The sequence below is a fragment of the Loxodonta africana genome, chromosome 4, assembly GCF_030014295.1.
Source record: "Loxodonta africana isolate mLoxAfr1 chromosome 4, mLoxAfr1.hap2, whole genome shotgun sequence".
Taxonomy (NCBI): Eukaryota; Metazoa; Chordata; class Mammalia; order Proboscidea; family Elephantidae; genus Loxodonta; species Loxodonta africana.
In genome coordinates this window covers 5,647,467-5,673,538 of record NC_087345.1, presented here as the reverse complement: position 1 = coordinate 5,673,538, position 26,072 = coordinate 5,647,467, and the positions used below count along the sequence as shown (strand labels likewise).

The 26,072-nt window shown below is 46.1% G+C and overlaps 1 long non-coding RNA gene across 3 annotated transcripts; it reads right to left on the bottom strand.

The window, feature by feature from the left end:
• Positions 1-1,414: 1,414 nt before the first annotated feature.
• Positions 1,415-25,954, bottom strand: LOC135231148 (uncharacterized). Of its 3 annotated transcripts, XR_010321661.1 has the most exons (4): positions 25,370-25,954; positions 11,504-11,709; positions 6,770-6,925; positions 1,415-2,203 (listed from the first exon to the last, which is right to left on the bottom strand). It is a non-coding gene; the product is annotated as an uncharacterized LOC135231148 (long non-coding RNA). The 3 variants fall into 3 exon arrangements; XR_010321659.1 differs by lacking the exon at positions 6,770-6,925 and having other exon boundaries at positions 25,370-25,952; XR_010321660.1 differs by lacking the exons at positions 6,770-6,925; positions 11,504-11,709.
• Between the last annotated feature and the right edge of the window lie 118 nt (positions 25,955-26,072).

Genomic DNA, 26,072 nt, shown 5'->3' with positions numbered 1-26,072 from the left:
TCCAATGCACATGGAACATTCTCCAGAACAGGCCACATCTTAGGCCACAAAGCAACCCTCAACAAAATCCAAAACACTGAAATAATAAAAGCATCTTCTCTGATCACAATGCCATAAAAGTAGAAATTAATAACAGTAAGGGAAAAAAATCAAATACATGGAAACTGAATAATACCTTTCTTAAAAACCACTAGGTAATAGAAGAAATCAAAGATGGAAAAAAAAATTCCTAGACTCAAACAAGAACGAAAACACATTATACCTAAATCTCCGGACACAGCCAAGGCAGTGCTTAGAGGTCAATTTACAGCAATAAATGCACACATCCAAAAAGAAGAAAGGGCCAAAATCAAAACATCAGCTATACAACTAGAACAAATAGAAAGAGAATAGCAAAACAAGCCCACAGCCACCAGAAGAAAGGAAATAATACAGATCGGAGCAGAAATAAATGAAATACAGAATAGAAAGACAATAGAAAGAACCAACAAAACCAAAAGTTGGTTCTTTGAAAGGATCGATAAAATCGACAAACCATTGGCCAAACTGACAAAACAAAAACAAGAGAAGACAAGAATAATCCAAATAAGAACTGAAATGGGGGACATTACAACAGACCCAACTGAAATAAAAAGCGTAATAACAGAATACGATGAAAAACTATACTCCAACAAATTTGAAAACCGAGAGGAAATGGACAAATTTCTAGAAACACACTACCTACTTAAACTAATACAAACTGAGGTACAAAATCTGAACAGACCCATAGCAAGCAAAGAGATTGAAAAGGTTATAAAAAAAATTCCCAACAACAAAAAAAGCCCTCCTCAGATGGCTTCACTGGAGAATTCTACCAAACATTTAGAGAAGCGCTTACACCAGTGAGGAAATCAGGAAAGCAATACCATTGATAAAAGCCCTTTAAAAAAAAAAAAAACTTAGGAATAAATCTAAGCAGAGACGTAAAAGACCTTTACAAAGAATACTACGAAATTTTTACTGCAGGGAACCAAACAAAATCTACACAAATGGAAAAACATACCATGCTCATGCATAGGTAGACTTACATTGTGAAAATATCATTTCTACCCAAAGCAATCTACAAAAACAATGCAATCCCTATCCAAATACCAACAGCATTCTTATTGAGATGGAAAAACTAAGCATTAACTTTATATGGAATAGAAAGAGTCCCCAGATGAGTAAAGCACTACTGAAGAAAAAGAATAAAGTAGGACTCACAGTACCTGACCTCAGAATCTACTATACAGTGGTTAGAACAGCCTGGTACTCGTATAACGACAGACATGTTGACCAGTGGGACAGAACTGAGAACCCAGCTGTAAATCATCCACCTACAGTCACCTGATCTTTGACAAAGCTCCAAGGTCCATTAAATGGGGAAGAGACAGCCTTGTTTTTTTTTAATTTTTATTGTGCTTTTCTTTTTTAAGTGAAAGTTTACAAATCAAGTCAGTCTCTTCATATAAAAATTTATATACACCTTGCTATGTACTCCTAGTTGCTCTCCCCCTAATGAGACAGCACACTCCTTCTCTCCATCCTCTATTTCCATTTCCATTCAGCCAGCTTCTGACCCCCTCTGCCCTCGCATCTCCCCCTCCAGACAGGAGCTGCCCACATAGCCTCATGGGTCTACTTGATCCAAGAAGCTCATTCTTCACCAGTATTATTTCCTATCCCACAGTCCAGTCCAATCCCTTTCTGAAGAGTTGGCTTTGGGAATGGTTCCTGTCTTGGGCTAACAGAAGGTCTGGGGACCATGACCTCCAGGGTCCTTCTAGACTCAGTCAGACCATTAACTCTGGTCTTTTTATGAGAATTTGAGGTCCGCATGCCACTGCTCTCCTGCTCCCTCAGGGGTTCTCTGTTGTGTTCCCTGTCAGGGCAGTCATCAGTTGTGGCCAGGCACCATCTAGTTTTTCTGGTCTCAGGATGATGTAGTCTCTGGTTCATGTCGCTCTTTCTGTCTCTTGGGCTCGTAATTGCCTTGGGTCCTTGGTGTTCTTCATTCTCCTTTGATCCAGGTGGGTTGAGACCAATTGATGCATCTTAGATGGCTGCTTGCTAGTGCTGAAGACCCCAGATGTCACTCTCCAAAGTGGGATGCAGAATGTTTTCTTAACAGATTTTAAAAAGACAGTCTTTTTAACAGATGGTGCTGGCAAAACTGGATGTCCACCTGCAAAAAAAAAAGAAACAGGATCGATACCTCACCATACACAAAAACTAATTCAAAATGGATCAAAGACCTAAATATAAAACCCAAAACAATAAAGATCAAGAAGAAATATAGAGCCCCTAAAACCAAAACCAAAATGAAACCCAGTGCCGTCAAGTAGATTCTGACTCATAGTGACCCTATAGGACAGAGTAGAACTGCCCCATAGAGTTTCCAAGGAGCGCCTGGTGGATTTGAACTGCTGACCTTTTGGTTAGCAGCTGTAGCACTTAACCACTACGCCACCAGGGTTTCCAGAGGCCCTAATATATGACATAAATAACATACAAACCATAACTAACAATACACAAACACCAGGAAATAAGTTAACTGGGATCTTCTAAAAATTAAATACTTATGTTCATCAAAAGACTTCACCAAAAGAGTAAAAAGAAAACTACAGACTGGGGGAAAAAAATTGGCTATGACAAATCTGACAAAGGCCTAATCTCTAAAATCTATACGAAAATCCAATACTTCTACAACGAAAAACAATACAAATAAAAAATGGGCAAAGGATATGAACAGACACTTCACCAAAGAAGTTATTCAATCAGCTAACAGACACGTGAGGAAATGCTCGAGATCACTAGCCATTAGAGAAAAGCAAATCAAAACCACAACGAGGTGCCATCTCACCCCGGCATTACTGGTACAAATCAAAAAAACAGAAAATAACGAATGTTGGAGAGGCCTTGGAGAGATTGGAACTCTTATGTACTGCTGATGGGAATGTAAAATGGTACAACCATTTTGGAAAATGATATGGTGCTTTCTTTAAAAGCTAGAAATAGAAATACCATGCGATTCAGCAATCCCACTCCTAGGAATATATCCTAGAGAAATAAGAGCTGTCACACAAATAGACATATGCACACCCATGTTCTTTCCAGCATTATTCACAATAGCAAAAAGATGGAAACAACCTAAGTACCCATCAATAGATGAATGGATAAATAAACTATGGTACATACATACAATGGAATACAACACAACAATAAAGAACAATGATGAATCTGCCAAGCATCTCACAATGTGGATAAGTCTGGAGGGCATTACACTGAGCAAAATAAGTTGTCTTAGTTATCTAGTGCTGCTGTAACAGAAATACCTCAAGTGGATGGCTTTAACAAAGACAAATTTATTTCCTCACAGTACAGTAGGCTAAAGGTCCAAATTCAGGGCATCAGCTCCAGAGGAAGGCTTTCTCTCTCTGTAGGCTCTGGAGGAAGGTCCTTGTCCTCAATCTTCCCCTGCTCAAGGAGATTCTCACGCCCAGGGACCCCAGGCCCAAAGGACATACTCTGCTCTTGCACTTTCTTGGTTGTATGAGGTACCCGCCCCCGCCCCCAGCTTCCCTTTCCTTTAATCTCTTGGGAGATAAAAGGTGGTGCAGGCCACACCCCAGGGAAACTCCCACCCTAATCTTCTTTAACGTAAAATTACAATCACAAAATGGAAAACCACAGAATACTGGGAATCATGGCCCAACCAAGTTGATACACACATTTTTTGGGGGACATAATTCAAACCATGTCGTAAGTCAATCACAAAAGGATAAATACCGTATGAGACATGTTTGGTTCTTACATATTTCCTTAATTTTTGTTTATCTGGGTTTGGTTTTTTTTTTTTTTTTAAAGACCTCCATATCCTAATCTCTGGAAACTGTGAATATGTCACTTTATCGCCCTGGTGGCACAGTGGTTAAGAACTCAGCTGCTGGCCAAAAGGTGGGCAGTTCGAATCCACCAGCCGCTCCTTGGAAACCCTATGGGGCAGTTCTACTCTGTCCTGTAGGGTGGCTAGGAGTCAGAGTAAACTTGAGGGCAATGATTTGGTTTGTTTTTTGTTTTTGACGGCAAAAGGATTTTGCAGATGTGATTAATTTAAGACCCTACAGTCTTAATTTAATTCGAAATTGTCTCATGGGCCCAATTATTTACATGGTTTATAAGACAGACCTGGGAGGGCCCAGAGCAAGAGAAGGAGGCAGTGTGACCATGGAAGCAGAGGTTGGAGTGATGCACTTTGAAATGGGGGAAGGGGCCACAGGCCAAGGAATGCAGGTGGTCTCTGGAAGCTGGAAAGGCAAGGAAATGATTTCTTTCCTAGAGGCTCGAGAAGGACCATTGTCCTGCTGACACCTTGATTTTAGTCCACTGAGAGTCATCTCAGACTTCTGACTCCAGCTGTAAGAGAAAAAATCTGTGTTGTTTTAAGCCGCTAAAATTTTTTGTGGTAATTTGTTGTAGCAGCCACAGGAAACTAATACAAACATAAACCATCACCTCTTGGGCACAGGCTACGTGCTTAAAGAGACTGCAGCACCATGAAACTTGGAAGGAGAGCTTCACAACGCACAAGTCTGAGCATTGTCTCACTCAGTAAGTTCCTATGAGAGAAAACTTAGGCCAGATTCTGGCCCATCTGACAGCAGAGAAGGCAGAAAACACAGGTTTGCTAAAAAAAGCCCTTTCTACCCATCTATGATGCATGAAAACCCAATAATCTGGTGCTTACCAGTGGTGAAGAGCAAATGCTTTACCTCAGTGGTGGCTCACGCAAAGACAACTTTCAGTACAGTCGGTGAGACAGAGGCGTACTATGCTGACCATACTATCTAATTTTAATCTGGATTTCTAGACCAGCAGCTATGCTTTTTAAGAAAAACAAGTTTTTTCTAGGTGGTCAAAACCAGGATGCGAAACCATATATCCCCAGTGTATGCATACTTAACCAAGTGACCACCTGCACCCCTCGAAACACACGTACTCAGGAAGAGTGCTGTCTGGGTGCTGTTGCCAACAAGATATTTTTGCAAGATAGAAAAGGAAAATACACGTATGTATCTTGTGACATCTTGTGACCACGACCTAAGTATCCTGTGAAACTATCTGTAATCACTAACTATACTATGAATAATCAGTAACCAGAGTGTGATTATTACAATATTCACTGATTTTCCTGTAATTGCCCTCCTTATAGTTTGGTTCCTTTTTTTACCCCACAAGAATACTTACGTAACGAAACTATCCGGGACTACCTAGTTCCACTTTCAATGGGAGTCATAGTTCCTCAATTGCAATTGTTTTAAATTCTTAATAAACCTCTGTTTCAACTTGAAACAGCGTTCAAGTTTTTCTCTTCAACGAGGAAGGGTTAGCAAGAGTACAAGGGCAGAGGAGGCACAAGCCAAGAAGATCCCCAGCCCAGCCCTGCCCTAGGACTCTTTCGGGCCCCTTTCCAGATGCAGCCTCTCCCTGACAAAGAGGGCATGCAGCTGGGATGTGGTCCGCAGTATGAAGCATATAAGTTATTGGCATCTCAACCCCGAGGCTACTGCTCCTGACACCCTCCCAGCAGAGACCGTTATACTAAGAATGGATGGGAGGTTTAGGCAGAGTAGTGTGCCCTATTGCTAAGAGACAGAGGTTTCTAGTTTAAATTCTACGACTAGATGAATGAGGTCTTTGGATTTGCTTCCTCGCACCCAGACTTGACCAGAAGCAAACTGGCTAAAGCTTACTAAGATTCTTAGGTAGCTGTATAGCTAAAGAAATCCCAAGGTTGGTAACAACAGCTCAACCCCCTGGGGAATCCCCAGGCCCCAACTTCGTGCAACAGGAATTGAGCTGCTAAAGTGCTGCAGCTTCCAGAAAAGACATCGTCCCATGTCTGTGCTCAGAAGTGGCAGCAAAGGACAGGGGAGAAACCAATTCCCCACAGAGACTTGATTGGCAGGGACTGACCATGGAAGCTGAAAAGGCATCTTCTCTCTCTCCTCCTGCCCTGCAGATGTAGTATGTGCTATGGTTCATATTGCACTGGGTGTTATTTCCTTTCCCCTCTTCAAAGCAGGAGTTTTTATGTTAAGAGGAGAGAGCCTCCCCAAATTCATCTACCTGGGACCTCAAAATGTGCCCATATTTGGAAATAGGATTGGAGATGTCATCAAGTTAATATGAGGTCATACTGGAATAGACCCCCCCCCAAAAAAAAAAAAAACCGTTGCCGTCGAGTTGATTCCGGCCATAGCGACCCTATAGGACAGAGTAGAACTGCCCCATAGAGTTTCCAAGGAGTGCCTGGTGGGTTCAAACTGCCAACTGTTTGGTTAGCAGCCGTAGCACTGAACCACTTACACCACTAGGGTTTCCTACTGGAGTAGGGTTGGCCCTAAATCCAATATGACTTGTGTCCTTATAGAAAGAGGAAAACTTGGACACAGAGACACAGACACACACGGAAGAAAGCCATGTGAAGACAGAGGCAGAGATTTCAGAGCTGCATCTACAAACCACGGAGCACCAAGGATTGGGGCAACCACCAGAACCTAGAAAGAGGCATGGAATGGCTTTTCAGCCAGATCCTTCCAAAGGAACCAGCCCTGCCCATGGCTCGATTTTGGACTTCTGACCTCTGAAACTATGAGAGAATAAATTCCTGTTGTTTTAAGCCACCTACTTTGTGGCCCTTTCTTATGGCAGCTCTAAGAAACAGATATAGTGGATAAGTCTGCCTTACACATGACCCTGACAGAGCGACATCATGGCGCCCAGACACGCCAGATCTCAGACAGGATGAGTCCTCAGCTGGCTCCCTGTAGCGGCAGGGCATCTCAGGCAGGTGTGGTCATCTGTGAAGGTGGAGGTATGGAATAGGACTGTCTTAGGCTGGGTTCTAGAGAAGCAAAACCAGTAAAGCATGTAAGTATACAGAGAGATTTATAACAAGGAAATGGCTCACATGGTTATAGAGGCTTCTATTGATTTACGTAGCCACAGGGGCTGGCAAACCCAAGATTGGCAGGTCGGAGAGCAGGGCTCTTGCTCACAGGCTGCGAAGATGGACGAATCCCAAGATCAGCAGGCAAGACCACAGGTAAGCTGCTAACTCAAGTCCTGAGAACCAGAGGTCAGATGAACAGGAGCCAGCAGCAGGAACCAGAACAAGCAAAAGTCCATGAGCTTTGCCAGAATGTCCACTTATATTTGATGTAAGCCACACGCCCAAGGAAACTTCCTTCCAACTGATTGGCTGCTCACAGAGGATCCCAGCATGGAGGAGATTGCATTATATCAAATCTCATCATGGAAGTGATTACAACATCATACAACTGCCAAACCACTGAGAATCATGGCCCAGCCAAGTTGACACACAACCTTAACCACTACAAGGGCCCATCGGGATGCGGGTCACCAACAGACTAACCTGTAGTGCACCTGGCCTGGGAACTTGCTCAGCTTGCATTTCCCTCTTCTTCTTGCCCTCAGGACTCTGAACTGTGTTTCTGTCTCTACCCAGGTCTCTGTATGTGCAGCAGTAGTGCCAGAGGTAGGCCCTGAATAGTTTGAACCAGTATTACATTCCTTTCCCAAGTCACAGTGAGTGGCTAGAGGTGGGCCTCAGCCAGACATGGAGTGGTCCTGGGCTTTGCTGGGTGTGATGGTTAATTTTGTATCAATGTGGTTAGCCTATAGTTCCCAGTGGTTTGGCCAAACACTGGTCTAGTTGCTGTTTGTCAGTTGGCCTTAAGCAAAGCAGATCACCCTCCATAAAGTGACCTAATCTAGTGTAACCCATTACTCAGTTGAAAAGGAAGTTTCCCTAGGGTTGCTCTGCCTCCAGAATATGGATAGATCCTTTGACAGGACTCTCATCTCACTTGGTCACAAGCCTGCAGAAGTATCCAGCCTGTTGTCTGATCTACGAATTTTGGACTTGCCAATCCCCCAAAATGAATGTCAGAAGAGACTCTGAAATTTCCTCTTGAGTGTCTAGTAGCTAAAGCAAATGAAAGAAATGATGAGGAAAAGAGCTGAACAGAAGATTTCAAAGGGCAAAGATTTCAAATGGGCAAACAAACAGAATTAGAAAACCAAAAGGGAAGAACACGTTCAGCATTTCTCAAGCTGAAAGAACTGAAGAAAAAATTCAAGCCTTGAGTTGCAATTTTGAAGGATTCTATGGGCAAAATATTGAATGATGCAGGAAGCATCAAAAGCAGATGGAAGGAAAACACAGAGTCACTGTACCAAAAAGAATTGGTCAATATTCAACCACTTAAGGAGGTAGCATATGATCAAAACCAATGGTATTGAAGGAAGAAGTCCAAACTGCACTAAAGACATTGGTGAAAAAAAAGCTTCAGGAATTGGTAGAATACCAATTGCTATGCTTCAACAAATGGATGCAACGCTGGAGGTGCTCACTCGTCTGTGTAAAAAAAATTCGAAGACAGCTACCTGGCCAACAGACTGGAAGATCCATATTTGTGCCCATTCTAAAGAAAGGTGATCCACCAACAGTATGTGGAAATTATTGAACAATATCATTAATATCACATGCAAGTAAAATATTGCTCAAGAGTATTCAAAAGCGGCTACAGCAGTATAACAACAGGGAACTGTGAGAAATTCAAGCCAGATTTAGAAGAGGACATGGAACAAGGGACATCACTGTTGATGTCAAAGGGACCTTGGCCGAGAGCAGAGAATACTAGAAAGATGTTTACCTGTGTTTTATTGACTATGCAAAAGCATTCAACTGTGTGGATCATAACAAACTACGCATATAACATTGTGAAGAATGAGAATTCCAGAACACTTAATTGTGCTCATGAGGAACAGGTACATAGACCAAGAGGCAGTTGTTCCAACAGACCAAGGGGATTCCGTGTGGTTTAAAATCAAGAAAGGTGTATGTTAGGGTCGCATCCTTTCATCATACTCACACTGAGCAAATAATCTGAGAAGCTGGACTGTATGAAGAAGACTGTGGCAACGGCATTGGAGGAAGACTCATTAACAACCTGCGTTATGTGGATGATACAACATTGCTTGATGAAAGTGAAGAGTATAGACAGCAGGTTTGGGTTTTTTTTTTTTTTTTTGGACTGGGTCCTTGAAACAAACCATTCTCTCTCTTTCTCTATACAGTGAAACCTGTGAGAGCCAGAACTCTACAAGACTGCCTTGTTTTTCCGGGTCTCACAAGTATTCCGCCTTTGACTGGGTGCGGTCTTGCCACTTTTCTATTGCTCATTTTAGTGGAAAATATTTGAGTTTTCCTTCTCTGGCAGGTTTCCACCTTACACAGTTCCCGGGTTTCACAGGTTTTATTGCATATATATTGTTGTTATCTTTAGGTGCTGTTGAGTCAGTTCTGACTCATAGCAACCCTATGCACGATAGAACAAAACCCTGCCTGGTCCTGCACCATCCTCACAATTGTTGCTGTGCTTGAACCCACTGTTGCAGCCACTGTGTCAATCCATCTCGTTGAGGGTCTTCTTTTTCGCTGACCCTCTACTTTATCAAGCATGACGTCCTCTTCCAACGTTCCTCCTGATATCAGAAAATAGCCCGCAAACTGGGAGTCGGCTGTTTTCCTGGATAAAACAGAGCCTTTTTTCTTCTTCTTCTGCCTAAATCCCTCCCTTTCTGGCTGGGAGACCGTTGTGAGGACACAATGGAGTGATGACACTATCTTTTGACCATGAGGCACTGTGCTTTGTCTGACACATAGATTGGGTAGATTTCCAGGCAGGAGATGCACTCGGAAGTCCAGCCTGGGAGGGAGAAGTGCAGGTCTGGGTGGAGGAGAGATTGATCGGGCTGTGATTCATCACAACTGTGGCCTCCGGTGACCATCCTACAGGGAGCGCCTGGAGCTGGGGGTGCCCTGCAAAGATGGCCTCACTGGGACCAGAGGCTGTCATTGCCATCGCTGTCAGGGCATTTGTGCTTCCTGTGCTCACAGCTCTGAGCTCTTCCAGAGGTCCTGATTCCCAGGGTGAGAACGTTCCAGAAAAGGGCAGAGAGAGTCTCAATAAACTTTGTGTTACATCTGCCATCCACTCACTTCAGGCACCTGTGCCAAGAGCTGAGCAGGTGAGGAAGGGCCACTTGGTCTTTAGGAGGAGGTGGGGCAGGGAAGAGGGAATTTGGCACTGAGATGAACCTCTGGGTGTTCCTTGGTGCTCTCCTGCCCATACGGATGGCAAATGGGTGCGTGCAGCAGCCATGGCCTGGGAAGCCTCTATCCAGGCTGAGAGTCTAGGCCACTGCCCCAGGTAAACATCTGGTGTTCCCAGACCACCTACAGATCCAATGCGAAAACCTTTGGACAAGGCAGGTGCTCTGCCCCATCCTGGGAGACTCCACAGATGCCAGGCACTGGCTGATGGGGTGGGGTCTACCTTGGGTAATAGTGGAAGGAGATGAAGAGTGTCCACTGTGGCTGTGGGGTCTCTTCAGCAGAGGATGCTGGAGTTTGTCACATGAACCTTCCTCTTGTAAGTCTTTCCAGAAAAGGAGACCAGCTAGAGACCTGAGATGTTCTTCCCAGATGGGGTGAACTTATACGAAGCAAGTGGGTCTGAGTGGTGCAAAGGCTGGTGGGCTGTGGTAGATGCTGTGATGTGCTGCCCAGGCACCCCACAGCACTACGGCTCTCATTTCCCCCAAGTGCTGGTAGATGTGGTTCGGTGGATCCATTTTATGTGGCCTTTCTCACCACGGTCTTATAACTCCTACCAAATGATTGGGTGGGACCATGCAATGAGGTGTTTGTGGCCCACCAAGGGAATTGGACAGTTTGTTAATAATGCAAATAAGGTGTATGGAACCTTAATGAGGGGATTGGTCAGTCTTGCCATCTTCTGGGCTTCAAATGAGCCATCTCACAAGCAGAATGGGGGACTTCACTAACACCATGAAAGAAGAGCTATGAGTGAAGTGCATCCTTTGGACCTGGGATCCCTGCACCGAGAAGCTCTATACCCAGGAGACAGAGAGAAGGAGCTGTAACACCAAAGACAGCAAGAGGTAGCAGCGCAGCATTAGCAAAAGCGATAGTGGCGAGAGACAGCAGGAACCAGAAGACCAGTGCGAGATGGCTGTGATGGGGCTTGCCAACCTATGGAGCTAGAGAGCTGAGTACCTTCAGGCAGAGGCTTGCTGGCAGAGTGGGATGTCCCTGGGCACTTACTGGCAGAGCTAAAGAGCTTTGTAACACTCGCCTGAGCAGGGCAGAGGCTGGGCCAAGGGGCCAAGGACCAGAAAGAGGTCTGCCTGTGGGCACAGCTGAGAAGAGGCTGTCCTGGATAGAGGCTTCCCAGGCCATGGCTGCTGCACGCACCCATTTGCCATCCGTATGGGCAGGAGAGCACCAAGGAACACCCAGAGGTTCATCTCAGTGCCAAATTCCCTCTTCCCTGCCCCACCACCTCCTAAAGACCAGGTGGCCCTTCCTCACCTGCTCAGCTCTTGGCACAGGAGCCTGAAGTGAGTGGGTGGCAGATGTAACACAATCCTTCTTGGTGGCAATTATCCACACATTCCATTCCCTCCTCCTATTCCTGACTCTTCTTCTCCCTCTGTTGCTCCAGGTGAATAGAGGTATTTGTTGTGCCTTGGATGGCCACTTGCAAGATTTTAAGACCCCAAGCACTACACAACCATCTAGGAAGTAGAACACAAGCAATAAATACATTTTAGGCCAATTAACTGAGATGTTCCATGAAACCATGACCCTGAACCTCCGAACCAAGGAATCAAATTCCATGAGGTGTTTGGTTGGACATAAGCAGCCTCAGCAGCCACTCTTTTTTTTGTCATTGTTGTAAATATATCTATCACACAAGTTTTGCCATTTCAACTTTTTTACAACTTATTGACACCAATTATAATAATTGGCTGTGCAATCCTACCCTTAACCAATGAAAGTGGGTTTATGTTAATGGGGGAGGAACAACTCAGAAAAGTAGGGTGAGAAAGGTTACACAACTCAAAGAATGTAATCAATGTCACTAAATTGTACATGTAGAAGCTGTCGAATTGGTTTGCACTTTGTTGTGTATATTCTCAACAACTAAATAAATAAAATTTAAAAAATATGTATAAATAACAAAACATTTGCCGATTCAACAATTTCTACAGGTACAATTCACTGACATTGATTGGCTTCATCATGTTGTGTAACCATTATCACTACCTGTTTCCAAACTGTTCCACAGCCATTAACAGAAACTCAGCGCCCCCTAAGGAACAACTCCCTCTCCCTCCTTCCTAGCCACCTCTTCTTCCTGTCGTTAGGTGCCATCGAGTCCACTCTGACCCATAGCAACTCCATGTACAACAGAACGAAACATTGCCCAGTCCTGTACCATTCTCACAATTGTTATGCTTGAGCCCATTGTTGTCAATCCATCTTCTCAAGGGTCTTCCTCTCTTTCGCTGACCCTCTACTCTACCGACCATGATGTCCTTCTCCAGGGACTAGCCCCTTCTGATAACATATCCAAACTATCATCCTTGCTTCTAAGGAGCATTCTGGCTGTACTTCTTCCAAGACAGATTTGTTTGTTCTTCAGGCAGTCCATGGTATATTCAATATTCTTTGCCAATACCATGATTCAAAGGTGTCAATTCTTCGGTCTTCCTTATGCATTGTTCAGTTTTCACATGCATATGAGATGATTGAAAACACCATGGCTAGGATCAGGCGCACCTTAGTCCTTAAAGTGACATCTTTGCTTTTAACACTTTGAAGAGATATTTTGCAGCAAATTTGCCCAATGCAATGTGTCATTTGATTTCCTGACTGCTGCTTCCATGAGTGTTGATTGTAGATCCAAGTAAGATGAAATCCTTGACAACTTCAATCTTTTCTCCATCTATCATGATGTTGCTTACTTGTCCAGTTGTGAGGATTTTTGTTTTCTTTTTATGTTGAGGCATAATCCATACTGAAGGCTGTGGTCTTTGATCTTCATTGGTGAGTGCTTGAAGTCCTCTTCACTTTCAGCAAGTAAGGTTATGTCATCTGCATAATGCAGTCTTCCTCCAATTCTGATGCCCCGTTTTTTCTTCATATAGTCCAGTTTCTCGGATCATTTGCTCAGCATACAGATTGAATAGGTATGGTGAAAGGATACAACCCTGACACACACCTTTCCTGACTTTAAATCAGGCAGTATCCCCTTGTTCTGTTCGAATGACTGCCCTTGGTCTAAGCACAGGTTCCTCATGAGCACAATTAGGTGTTCTGGAATTCCTATTCTTTGCAATGTTATCTATAATTTGTTATGATCTGATCTATACGGTCGAATGTCTTTACCTAGTCAATAAAACATAGGTAAACATATTTCTGGTATTCTCTGCTTTCAACCAAGATCCATCAGACACTAGCAATGATATCCCTGGTTCCACATCCTCTTCTAAATCTGGCCTGAACTTCTGGCAGTTCCTTGTCAATGTACTGATGCAACTGCTTTTGAATGATCTTCAGCAAAATTTTACTTATGTGCAATGGTAATGATATTGTTTGATAATTTCCACATTCTGTTGGCTCACCTTTCTTTAGAATGGATATGATCCTCTTCCAGTTGGTTGGCCAGGTAGCTGTCTTCCAAATTTCTTCGCATAGACAAGTGAGCATTTCCAGCGCTGCACCCGTTTGTTGAAACATCTCAGCTGGCATTCTGTCAGTTCCTGGAGCCTTGTTTTTCGCCAATGTCTTCAGTGCAGCTTGGGCTTCTTCCTTCAGTATCACTGGTTCTTGATCATATGCTGCCTCCTGAAATGGTTGAGTGTTGACTGGTTCTTTTTGGTACAGTGACTCTGTATTTCTTCCATCACCTTTTGATGTTTCCTGTGTTGTTTATTATTTTCCCCATAGAATCCTTCACTATTGCAAGTCGAGGCTTGAATTTTTTCTTCAGCTCTGTCAGCTTGAGAAACGCCAGCCACCCCTGGTAACCACTAATAACCTTTGATCTCTATACTTGCCTATTTCATATAAGTGTGGTCATACAGTGTTTGTCCTTTTGTGACAGACTTATTTTGCTCAGCATCATGTTTTGAAGGTTCATCATGTTGTAGCAAGTATCAGGGCTCCATTTTTCTTGATGGCTGGGCGTGGTGAATGAATTCCTCTACATGGCCTTTTGCCTTGGTTCTTTGGAAATACAGCTTGAGAGATTTTTCCTCTAAAGGCTGAGGAGTTACCTTTGCCCTAGTTTTCTACCCCAGAGAGTTTGTTACTTTTGTCCAGGTTAATTGACATTTTCTGGGTAAGTGGTAAGCAACTTGATGGTTTGATAATTTTTGTCTGATCCTGGGCTGCAGCCCACCCTGTGATTGGTATGCACCTTGCAGGGATTGGTCAATAGACTATGCAAATGTGGTGAGTTGTAGCCTACTATGCACACGAAGTGTCTGTGGCCTACTGAGGGGGTATTGGTCAATTTGTGGCCCTGCTGGGACAGTCATTCCTTGAAATTGATGCAGAGTTTGCATGTGCACGCAGTCAGACTCACAGGAGTTTTGAGACAGAAAGAAGCAGGAAAAGAAGCAATAAGAAGCAGAAGGAAGAAGAGGCAGAGAAAGAGAGAAGGCAAGGAGCCCCCTAAAAGAACTGCAACATGGGTTGAGGGCTGCAACACTGAAGACAGCGAGAGGCCCAGAGAGGGTGCAGCAGCAGAGCTGGCAGCAACAGGCCTGGAAGGCACCCAGTGGCAGAGTTGGTGGTGACAGATGGCAGGGCCAAGAGAAGCCTTCCTGTGTGGGCTGAGGGAAGCCTGTCCTCGGGGGCTGAGAGGAGGCCTGCACAGCTGAGAGGGGCTGAGAGAGCTGTCCTGCACTGAAGAAGGGAGAACCTGCCTGCAGGCTTCCTGATCCTGATCCTGGGTTGTACCTTGTTCCTTAATAAACCACTTAACTGTAGGTATGGTCTGTGAGTTGTGTGGCATTGCAAGGAATGATGGAGCCCAGCAAAGAAGCAGAGAGTGTTGTGACAGGGACAGCTGGTGTGTCAGAACTGGTAGAATGGTTGGAGAGCGGAGATATGTCTGACCTCCATCTCATAGGAATCAGCCTTGGGCTCAGCTTCATTTGCATTATCCCCCCTGAAGTTAGACCGGTTCTGCTGCTGATCCTACCACCCCACCCCATGATTTTACACTGAGTAACATTCCACTGACTGTGTATACGACATTCTGTTATCCATTCGTTGATGGATGTAATGAAACATGTTGACATGCAAAAAGTTTTAAAGAGACTATAATGAACACCTGAACACATTCCACCTGCCTTAAGCAACAAGGGACCAGTCACTGATTAGCGTTCACCAATGCCAGAGGCAACCACCCTCCAAAGTGTGGCTGTGAGCATTCTCGTGATTGGTCACACCACTGCGTTCACGTTCAACTTGGTTTCCTCACTCAACATTATGTGAAAAGCCTTTATGTAGAGGTATGTTTTCACTACGACGTAGTATTCTACCTGACGGCTGTATGGAATTTACCAGTTCTCCTGTAGACGATGTTCTGGCTGCTGCTTTTCCCACCACCGCTAGGTACTATGTTGCGATGAACATTCTTGAACATCTCCCTTTGCACACACAGACTCGTTTCTCCGGGGTACATACCCAGAGTGGACATACTTGGTTGCAGGGGGTATGTGGGGGCACGGTGGTTCAATGGTAGAATTCCCGCCTTCCATGTGGGAGCACTGAGTTCAATTCCTGGCCCGTGCACCTCAAGCAGAGCCACCACTGTCTGTCAGTGGAGGCTTGCGTGTTGCTGAGACGCTGAACAGGTTTCACTGGTGCTTCCAGACTAAGACAGACTAGGAAGAAAGGCCAGGTAATCTAATTCTGAAAATCAGTCAGTTAAAACTCTATGGATCACAATAGTCTGATACTACTGTGGCTAGGGTCGCCACAAGTTGGGGCCCGCTCAGTGGCGCCTAACGACAGGGCGTTTGCACAAATCGGGGCCCACTCAGTGGCGGCTAATGACAGGGAGTTTGCACAAGTCGGGGCCCACTCAGTGGTGGCTAACGACAAGGTGTTTGCACAAGGCGGGGCCCACTCAGTGACCGCTAATGACAGGGCGTTTGCACAAGTCGGGGCCCACTCAGTGGCGGCTAACGAGAGGGCGTTTGCACAAGTTGGGCCCCACTCAGTGGCAGCTAACGAGAGGGCGTTTGCACAAGTCGGGGCCCACTCAGTGACGGCTAACGACAGGGCGTTTGCACAAGTCGGGGCCCACTCAGTGGCCGCTAAGGACAGGGCGTTTGCACAAGTCGGGGCCCACTCAGTGGCAGCTAATGACAGGGCGTTTGCACAAGTCGGGGCCCACTCAGTGGCCGCTAAGGACAGGGCGTTTGCACAAGTCGGGGCCCACTCAGTGGCGGCTAATGACAGGGCGTTTGCACAAGTCGGGGCCCACTCAGTGGCGGCTAATGACAGGGCGTTTGCACAAGTCGGGGCCCACTCAGTGGCGGCTAAGGACAGGGCGTTTGCACAAGTCGGGGCCCACTCAGTGGCGGCTAATGACAGGGCGTTTGCACAAGTCGGGGCCCACTCAGTGGCCGCTAAGGACAGGGCGTTTGCACAAGTCGGGGCCCACTCAGTGGCCGCTAAGGACAGGGCGTTTGCACAAGTCGGGGCCCACTCAGTGGCGGCTAATGACAGGGCGTTTGCACAAGTCGGGGCCCACTCAGTGGCGGCTAAGGACAGGGCGTTTGCACAAGTCGGGGCCCACTCAGTGGCGGCTAATGACAGGGCGTTTGCACAAGTCGGGGCCCACTCAGTGGCCGCTAAGGACAGGGCGTTTGCACAAGTCGGGGCCCACTCAGTGGCCGCTAAGGACAGGGCGTTTGCACAAGTCGGGGCCCACTCAGTGGCCACTAAGGACAGGGCGTTTGCACAAGTCGGGGCCCACTCAGTGGCCGCTAATGACAGGGCGTTTGCACAAGTCGGGGCCCACTCAGTGGCGGCTAATGACAGGGCGTTTGCACAAGTCGGGGCCCACTCAGTGGCGGCTAATGACAGGGCGTTTGCACAAGTCAGGGCCCACTCAGTGGCGGCTAATGACAAGGCGTTTGCACAAGTCGGGGCCCACACAGTGGTGGCTAAGGACAGGGCGTTTGCACAAGTCGGGGCCCACACAGTGGTGGCTAACGACAAGGCGTTTGCACAAGTCGGGGCCCACACAGTGGTGGCTAATGACAAGGTGTTTGCACAAGTCGGGGCCCACACAGTGGTGGCTAACGACAAGGTGTTTGCACAAGTCGGGGCCCACTCAGTGGCGGCTAACGACAAGGTGTTTGCACAAGTCGGGGCCCACTCAGTGGCGGCTAACGACAAGGTGTTTGCACAAGTCGGGGCCCACACAGTGGCGGCTAACGACAAGGTGTTTGCACAAGTCGGGGCCCACACAGTGGTGGCTAATGACAAGGTGTTTGCACAAGTCGGGGCCCACACAGTGGTGGCTAATGACAAGGTGTTTGCACAAGTCGGGGCCCACACAGTGGTGGCTAATGACAAGGTGTTTGCACAAGGCGGGGCCCACTCAGTGGCAGCTAACGAGAGGGCGTTTGCATCCTTGCCTTGTAGGCATTGCCAAGTCGCTATCCAGTGCTACTGAATCAGCAGTGTGCCATGTGCTCCGCGTGCCTCACAAAATCCAAATCCTCACCAGCTTTGGCACTGACAGATTAAAATTTTTTTCCAATCTGTTAAGTGAAATGGTAGGGTTTTGGTTTTTGATTTTAGAAGCCCTGGTGGCACAGTGGTTAAGCACTCATCTGCCAACCAAAAGGTTGGCGGTTCAAACCCACCAGTAACTCTGTGAGAGAAAGATGTAGCGCTTTGCTTCCATAAAGATTTTCACCCTTAGAAACTCTATAGGGCAGCTCTACCCTGTCTTATAGGGTCGCTGGAGCCCTGGTGGTGCAGTTGTTGAGAGCTTGGCTGCTACTCCAAGGTCAGCAGTTCAAATCCACCAGCCGCTCCTTGGAAACCCTATGGAGCAGTTAGTTCCACTCCGTCCTATAGGGTCGCTATGAATCAGAGTCAACTCAGTGGCAATGGGTTTCAATGGTGTTGTCGGAGTCCTGCAGAAGCTCCGTCCCTAGACTGCATCTCTGTTCCTTTGGTGTTCCCACCCTGGAAAAGCCGAGGTGGATGTGAATGCAAAAGCTCTCAGGAAGGTGCTTGCCTCTGGCGTTGGTGAGGACTGTGATCAGCCATGGGTCCTTGGGGGGTTCAGACTCTTCTTTCTCATCCCATCTCTACCATGACCCCCTCATTTTGGACATGGAGTCTGTCTTGGCTTTGTCGCTGTGATGCTGTTGCTCACGACACGAACCTGTTCCTGACCACCAGCTTTTCTCTGACTTCGCCCTAGCCGCTCCTACCCACCTAACCCCCATCCCTCATTTGTGGACAAATACCTCCAGCCTAGCACTTGTCTGAGACTGGGCACCTGTGGCCTCGAACCAATGTATCCAGCACCAGTCAGAAACTTGTGCTCTGGACAGGCTCACTTTTTGCTTCAAGTTTCTGACGGTGGTACCATTCAGCTGTCGGTCCGTCCATCTTAGTCTCAGCCTTCCTTTCAGCTGGGACGGTAGGTAGCGCATGTTCTGTAAACTACAGGGAGCTGCCACATCTAAGGTGTTATAATCACACCAAGCCGGTCCCTGAAAACTGTCAGTTTTTCCTTTGCAAATTCTTTCACAACTTTCCTCCCTTTCTGCTCCACCATCTGATTCCTGCCATCACCTCTCACAGATTCTTGCAATACGCCAGACTGAGTTGGAGAGAGCCCCGTCCCCAGTGCTGTCTGGAGGGTGTCCCAGTTTGCTGGGAGACGGTCCCTGGAGCTTCCTGAGCTCCACTAGGAGAGGATCCCCCGAGAGTCCTGAGGTTGTAAGAAAGGATCCGTAAGGATCCACTGAGGCTATATCAGGTGATCCCTGGAGATTCCCTTGGGGTACTTACGGACACGATCCAGAGGTGTTTCTAAGGCTTTGCAGGAAACAAGCCTGTCATGGATTGAATTGTGTCCCCACAAAATATCTGTCAACTTGGCTAGGCCATAATTCCCAGTATTGTGTTATTGTTTACCATTTTGTCATCTGATGTGATTTTCCTTGTAAATCCTACCTCTGTGATGTTAATGAGGCAGGATTAGAGGCAGTTGGGTTAGTGAGCCAGAACTCAGTCCATTAGGTTATATGTTAAGCCAATCTCTTGAGATATAAATGAGAGAAGTGAGCAGAGAGACATGGGACCTCATACCAAAAAGAAACAATAGCCAGGAGAATGGCGTGTCCTTTGGACACAGGGTCCCTGTGCTGAGAAGTTCCTTGACCGGGGAAGATTCATGACAAGGACCTTCCCCAAGGGCTGAATGAGACAGAAAGCCTTCCCCTGGAGCTGGCACTCTGAATTTGGACTTATAGCCTCCTAGATCCCCCATGTGTCTGTCATACTGTGGGGGCTACTGTGTTGCTGTGATGCTGAAAGTTATGCCACCAGTATTCAAATACCAGCAGGGTCACCCACGGTGGACAGGTTTCAGCTGAGCTTCCAGACTAAGACAGACTAGGAAGAAGGACCTGGCAGTCTACTTCTGAAAAGAATTAGCCAATGAAAACCTTATGAATAGCAGTAAAACATGTCTGATATAGTGCCGGAAGATGAGCTCCCCAGGTTGGAAGGCACACAAAAGACGACTGGGAAAGAGGTGCCTCCTCAAAGTAGAGTCGACCTCAACAACGTGGTTGGAGTCAAGCTTTCGGGACCTATGTTTGCTGATGTGGCATGACTAAAAATGAGAAAAAACAGCCGCAAACATCCTTTAATAATCGAGACGTGGAATGTATGAAGTATGAATTTACGAAAATTAAAAATCATCAAAAATGAAATGGAACTCATAAACATTGACATGCTGGCCATTAGTGAGCTGAAATGGACTGGTATTGGCCATTCTGAATCCGACAATCATATGGCCTACTATGCTGGGAATGACAGCTTGAAGAAGAATGGCATTGCGCGCATCCTCAGAAAGAACATTTCAAGATCTATCCTGAAGTACAATGCTGTCAGTGATAGGATAATATCCATATGCCTACAAGGAAGACCAGTTAATACAACTACTATTCAAATTTATGCACCAACGACTAAGGTCAAAGGTGAAGAAATTGAAGATTTTTACCAGCTTCTGCAGTCTGAAATTGATTGAACATACAATCAGAATGCATTGGTAATTACTGGTGATTGGAATGCAAAAGTTGGAAACAAAGAAGAAGGATTGGTAGTTGGAGAATATGGCCTTGGTGACAGAAATGATGCTGGAGATTGCATGGCAGAATTTTGCAAGACTAATGACTTCTTCATTGCAAACACATTTTTTCATCAACATAAAGGGCGACTATACACATGGACCTCACCAGGTGAAATATACAGGAATCAAGTCAACTGCATCTGTGGAAAGAGACGATGGAAAAGCTCAGTATCATCAGCCAGAACAAGGCCGGGGATGACTGTGGAAGAGACCATCAATTACTCATATGCAACTTCAAGTTGAAACTGAAGAAAATTAGAACAAGTCCACGAGAGCCAAAGTACAACCTTGAGTATATCCCACTGGAATTTAGAGACTGTCTCAAGAATAGATATGATGCATTGAACGCTAATGACCGAAGACCATATGAATTGTGGAATGACATCAAGGACATCATACAAGAAGAAAGCAAGAGGTCACTAAAAAGACAGGAAAGAAAGAAAAGACCAAAATGGATGTCAGAAGAGACTCTGAAACTTGCTCCTGAACGTTGAGCAGCTAAAGCAAAAGGAAGAAATGGTGAAGTAAAAGAACTGAACAGAAGATTTCAAAGGGTGGCTCGAGAAGACAAAGTATTATAATGACATGTGCAAAGAGCTGGAGATAAAAAGCCAAAAGGGAAGAACGTGCTTGGCATTTCTCAAGCTGAAAAAACTGAAGAAAAAATTAAAGCCTCAAGTTGCTATATTGAAGGATACTACAGGGAAAATATTGAATGATGCAAGAAGCGTCAAAAGAAGATGGAAGGAATACAGAGTCACTGTACGAAAAAGAATTGGTTGACATTCAACCATTTCAGGAAGTAGCATGTGATCAGGAACCAATGGTACTAAAGGAAGAAGTCCAAGCTGCACTGAAGTCATTGGCAAAAACCAAGGCTCCGGAAATCGACGGAATACCAATTGAGATGTTTCAACAAACAAATGTAGTGCTGGAAGAGATCATTCGTCCATTCCTAGAAATGTGGAAGACAGCTACCTGGCCAACTGACTGGAAGAGATTCATATTTATGCCTATTCCCAAGAAACGTGATCTAATAGAATGTTGAAATTATAGAACAATATCATTAATATCACATGGAAGCAAAATTTTGCTGAAGATCGTTCAAAAACGGCTGCAGCAGTATATTGACAGGGAACTGCCAGAAATTCAGGCTGGTCTCAGAAGAGGACGTGGAACCAGGATATCATTGCTGATGTCACATGGATCCTGGCTGAAAGCAGAGCATACCAGAAGGATGTTTAGCTGTGTTTTATTGACTATGCAAAGGCATTCGACCGTGTGGATCATAACAAACTATGGATAACACTGCGAAGAATGGGAATTCCAGAACACTTAATTGTGCTCATGAGGAACCTTTACATGGATCAAGAGGCAGTTGTTCAGACAGAACAAGGGGATACTGACTGGTTTAAAGTCAGGAAAGGTGTGTGTCTGGGTTGTATTCTTTCACTATACCTATTCAATCTGATGCTAAGCAAATAATCCAAGAAGCTGGACTATATGAAGAACGGGGCGTCAGGACTGGAGGAAGACTCGTTAACAACCTGCGTTATGCAGGTGACACAACCTTGCTTGCTGAAAGTGAAGAGGACTTGAAGCACTTACTAAAGATGATCAAAGACCACAGCCTTCAGTATGGATTGCACCTCAACATAAAGAAAACAAAAATCCTCACAACTGGACCAATGAGTAACATCAGGATAAACGGAGAAAAGATTGAAGTTGTCAAGGATTTCATTTTATTAGGATCCACAATCAACAGCCACGGAAGCAGGAGTCCAGAAATCAAAAGACGCATTGCATTGGGTAAATCTGCTGCAAAGGACCTCTTCAAAGTGTTGAAGAGCAAAGATATCACTTTGAAGACTAAGGTGCGCCTGACCCAAGCTATGGTATTTTCAGTGGCATCATACGCATGTGAAAGCTGGACAATGAATAAGGAAGACCGAAGAACTGACACCTTTGAATTGTGGTGCTGGCAAAGAATATTGAATATACCACGGACTGCCAGAAGAAAAACAAATCTGTGTTGGAATAAGTACAACCAGAATGCTCCTTGGAAGCAAGGATGGCGAGACTGCACCTTACATGCTTTGTACATGCTATGAGGATCGACCGCTCCCTGGAAAAGGACATCATGCTTGGTAGAGTACAGAGGAGAAAAGAGGAAGACCCTCCATGAGATGGACTGACACGGTGGCTGCAACAATAGGCTCAAGCCTAACAATGACTGTGAGCATGGCGCCGGACTGGGCAGTGTTTTGTTCTGTTATGCACAGGGTCACTACGAATTGTAACCGATTTGATGGCATCTAACAACAGCCTCCTAGACCGTGAGAGAAAAATTTATGTTCAAGCCATCTACTCGTGGTATTTCTGTTAGAGCAGCACTAGATGACCAAGGCAAAGCCCTGAGGATTTACTGAGTTGCCAAGTGGGGATCACCAAGGATCCATTGATATTACCCCACAAGGAGACTCCTGGAGTTCCTACGGCTGTGACTAAAGGCGACCCTTGGAGACGTCCCTGCAGCTGTCATTACTGACGAGAACTTGCCGAGCGCTCACGGCAGCAGGTGCTGAGGCTGTCGCAGAGGATGCACATTAGGCGACACAAAGGGCCCAACCCGCAGCGGGATAAATGGTGCAGAGTGTGTACAAGCTGCGGAAGTTCTTGCTCTTAGGAGACGGGGTATAAACCTTGGCGTGCTGAGAACTGAGAGCGCCACTAATTCTGCCCTGTGACAAGTGGGTAGGGCCTTTATTGAGGTGTGTGACTCAGACAGTGCATATAAAGTGCCTGGAAAAATCCCTTGCACATAAAAAACAAAAAACAAACAAACCAAACCCATTTCGGTCGAGTTGATTCCAACTCATAGTGACCTTATAGGACAGAGTACAACTGTCCCACAAATTTTCCTAGGCCGTAGTCTTTACCGAAGCAGACTGCCCCATCTTTCACAGAATGGCTGGTGGGTCTGAACTGCTGACCTTTTGGTTGGCAGCCGAGCACTTCACCAATGTGTCACCAGGGTTTGTTTAATACTTTGCACATAAAAAAAACTAAGTACACGTTACTTATCATCGGCAAGCGAAGAGGCACTGAAAAAACTGAATCAGAGATTATAATCAAATTGTTGTTTTAAAGGAGAACCAGCAGTATACCTCAAGGAGCTCCCTACAATTATACTGAAACTCCAATCTGAAATGCCAGTCCATGACCCCTCAGTCTTTCGTCCAGGGCAGTGCTGTCCAATAAAAATACAGTGCCAACCACATACCTAAGTTCAAGTTGTCTGGTAGAGACATTAAAAGTAAAAAAATACGCAAAACTTATTTTAATAATACTTTTTATTGAACCCAATATATCCGAAAACATTTCAACATGTAATCAGTATAAGAATTATTAAGATATTTTTATTCCCATTTTCATACTAAGTCTTTGAAATCCTGTATTTTACATGGACAGCACATCTTGAGGAGCCCTGGGGGTGTAGTCTCAGCTGCTGCTTCTCATTTTGAGTCGTGCCACATCAGCAAATGAAGGTCCCAAAAGCTTGACTCCATCCACATCACTAAAGTCAACTCTGTTTTGAGGCAGCTCTTCCCCAGTCGTCTTTTGAGTGCCTTCCAACTTGAGGGGCTCATCTTCCAGCACTATATCAGACAATGTTCCGCTGCTATTTGTAAGGTTTTCACTGGCTCATGCTTTTCAGAAGTAGACTGCCGAGTCCTTCTTTCTAGTCTTAGTCTGGAAGCTCAGCTGAAACCTGTCCTCCGTTGGTGACCCTGCTGGTATTTGAATACCGGTGGCATAGCTTCAAGCATCACAGGAACACGCAAGCCCCCACAGTAGGACAAACTGACAGAAGTGCAGTGGTTAAGAGTTACAGCTGCTCACAAAAAGGCTGGCAGTTTGAATCCACCAGCTGCTCCTTGGAAACCCTATGAGGCAGTTTTACTCTGTCCTATAGGGTCGCTGAATTAAAATTGACTCAATGGCAATGGGTTTGGTTTTTGTACATTTTCATATAGACTAACCATGTTTCAAGTACACACTAGCCACAACTGGCCAGTGGCTGTCATACTGTACAGCACCAAAAAATAAAACCCACTACCGTTGAGGCAATTCTGACTCATGGTGACCCCATGTGTCACAGAGAACTGCTCCACAGTTTTCTTGGCTGTTATATTTGTTACTTTATTATTGGTTATATCGTTTCACCATACCTATTCAATCTGTATGCTCAGCAAATTACCTGAGAAACAGACTATATGAAGAATGGAGCATCAGGACTGGAGAAAAACTCATTAACAATCTGTGTGATGCAGATGACAGAACCCTGCTTGCCGAAAGTGAAGAGAACTCGAAGTACTTACTGATGAAGCTCAAAGACCACAGCTCTCAGTGTGGATTACACCTCAACATAAAGAAAACAAAAATCCTCAAACTGGACCAATGAGCAGCATCATGATAAATGGAAAAAATCAATACTGAAGTATCAAGGATTTCATTTGACTTGGGTCCACAATCAATCAATGCCCAGGGAAGTAGCAGTTAGGAAATCAAATGACATATTGCATCGGGCAAATCTGCTGCAAAAGACCTGTCTAAAGTGTTGAAAAGCAAAGACGTCACTTTGAGAACTAAGGTGTGCCTGACCCAAGATACGGTATTTTCAACAATTGTGAGGATGGCAAAGGGCTGGGGAGTGTTTTGTTCTGTTGTACACAGAGTCGCTATGCAGATTACCAGGCCTTTCTACTGTGTCAGTGCTGAGTGGGTGGGAGCCGCCAACTTTCAGGCTAGGATTGGAGAGCAATCGTTTGTGCCACCCAGGGACCTCTTGTCGAGCACTAGGCAGGGGAGTTTCTTCCTACCTCTGTGCTCAACTGTCCTTAAATTGAAGCCTGTTCTAATCCCCATTCTCCCTGTATCCCCTCAAATACGCTCCATGTCACTTGGTAGCTGTCTCTTACCTCACTGCATTGTAATTTCAACGGGTTTTTATTTACTGACTCCTAGGAGCCCCGGCGGCGCTGCTAACGGAGAGGTCGTGTGGTTGGAACCTACCAGCTGCTCCGCGAGAAGGATGTGGCACTCTGCTTCCGTAAAGGTTACAGCCTCGGGCACCCTACGGGCAGCTCTACTGTGTCCGACAAAGTCGGCAGGACTGGGAGTCGGCCGACCGCAGTCGCTTTGGGTTTTCTAAGCGCCCGTGGCGATAGCCTGGAACAGCGTGGACGCGTCGCCCCTCCGCCGTGACGGACGCGTCGTCCCTCTGCCGTGGGCGCCTTCTGGTTTCCGCGTCGCCTCCCTCGGGTCAGTAACGGCGTCCCGCTTCTTTCTGTCCCGGGACCGGCTCCTAGAAAGCAGCCGCTGACAGACGCCGCGGTCCCACACAGGCCTCAGCTCTGAGAAACGCCGAGCGCCAGGCTCGCACGGCTCAGCTCCGGGGTCCGCGGCCGCTGCCCGCCGAGCGAACCTAGCTTCGGGTCCGCCATCGAGTCGCGCGCGGCGAGCGCACGAGGGCCGGAAAGCCGGGTGCCGGCGACGCGGGCTGTGGGGCGGCTGCCGCCAGGCCCTAGCGCCTCAGCCATCCGGCCTCGCGCCGGCGCCCTGCACCCGCTCACGCGCCGCCGGCGTCGCTTTTAAATGGCGTCAGTGGCCGCCGCGCCACGC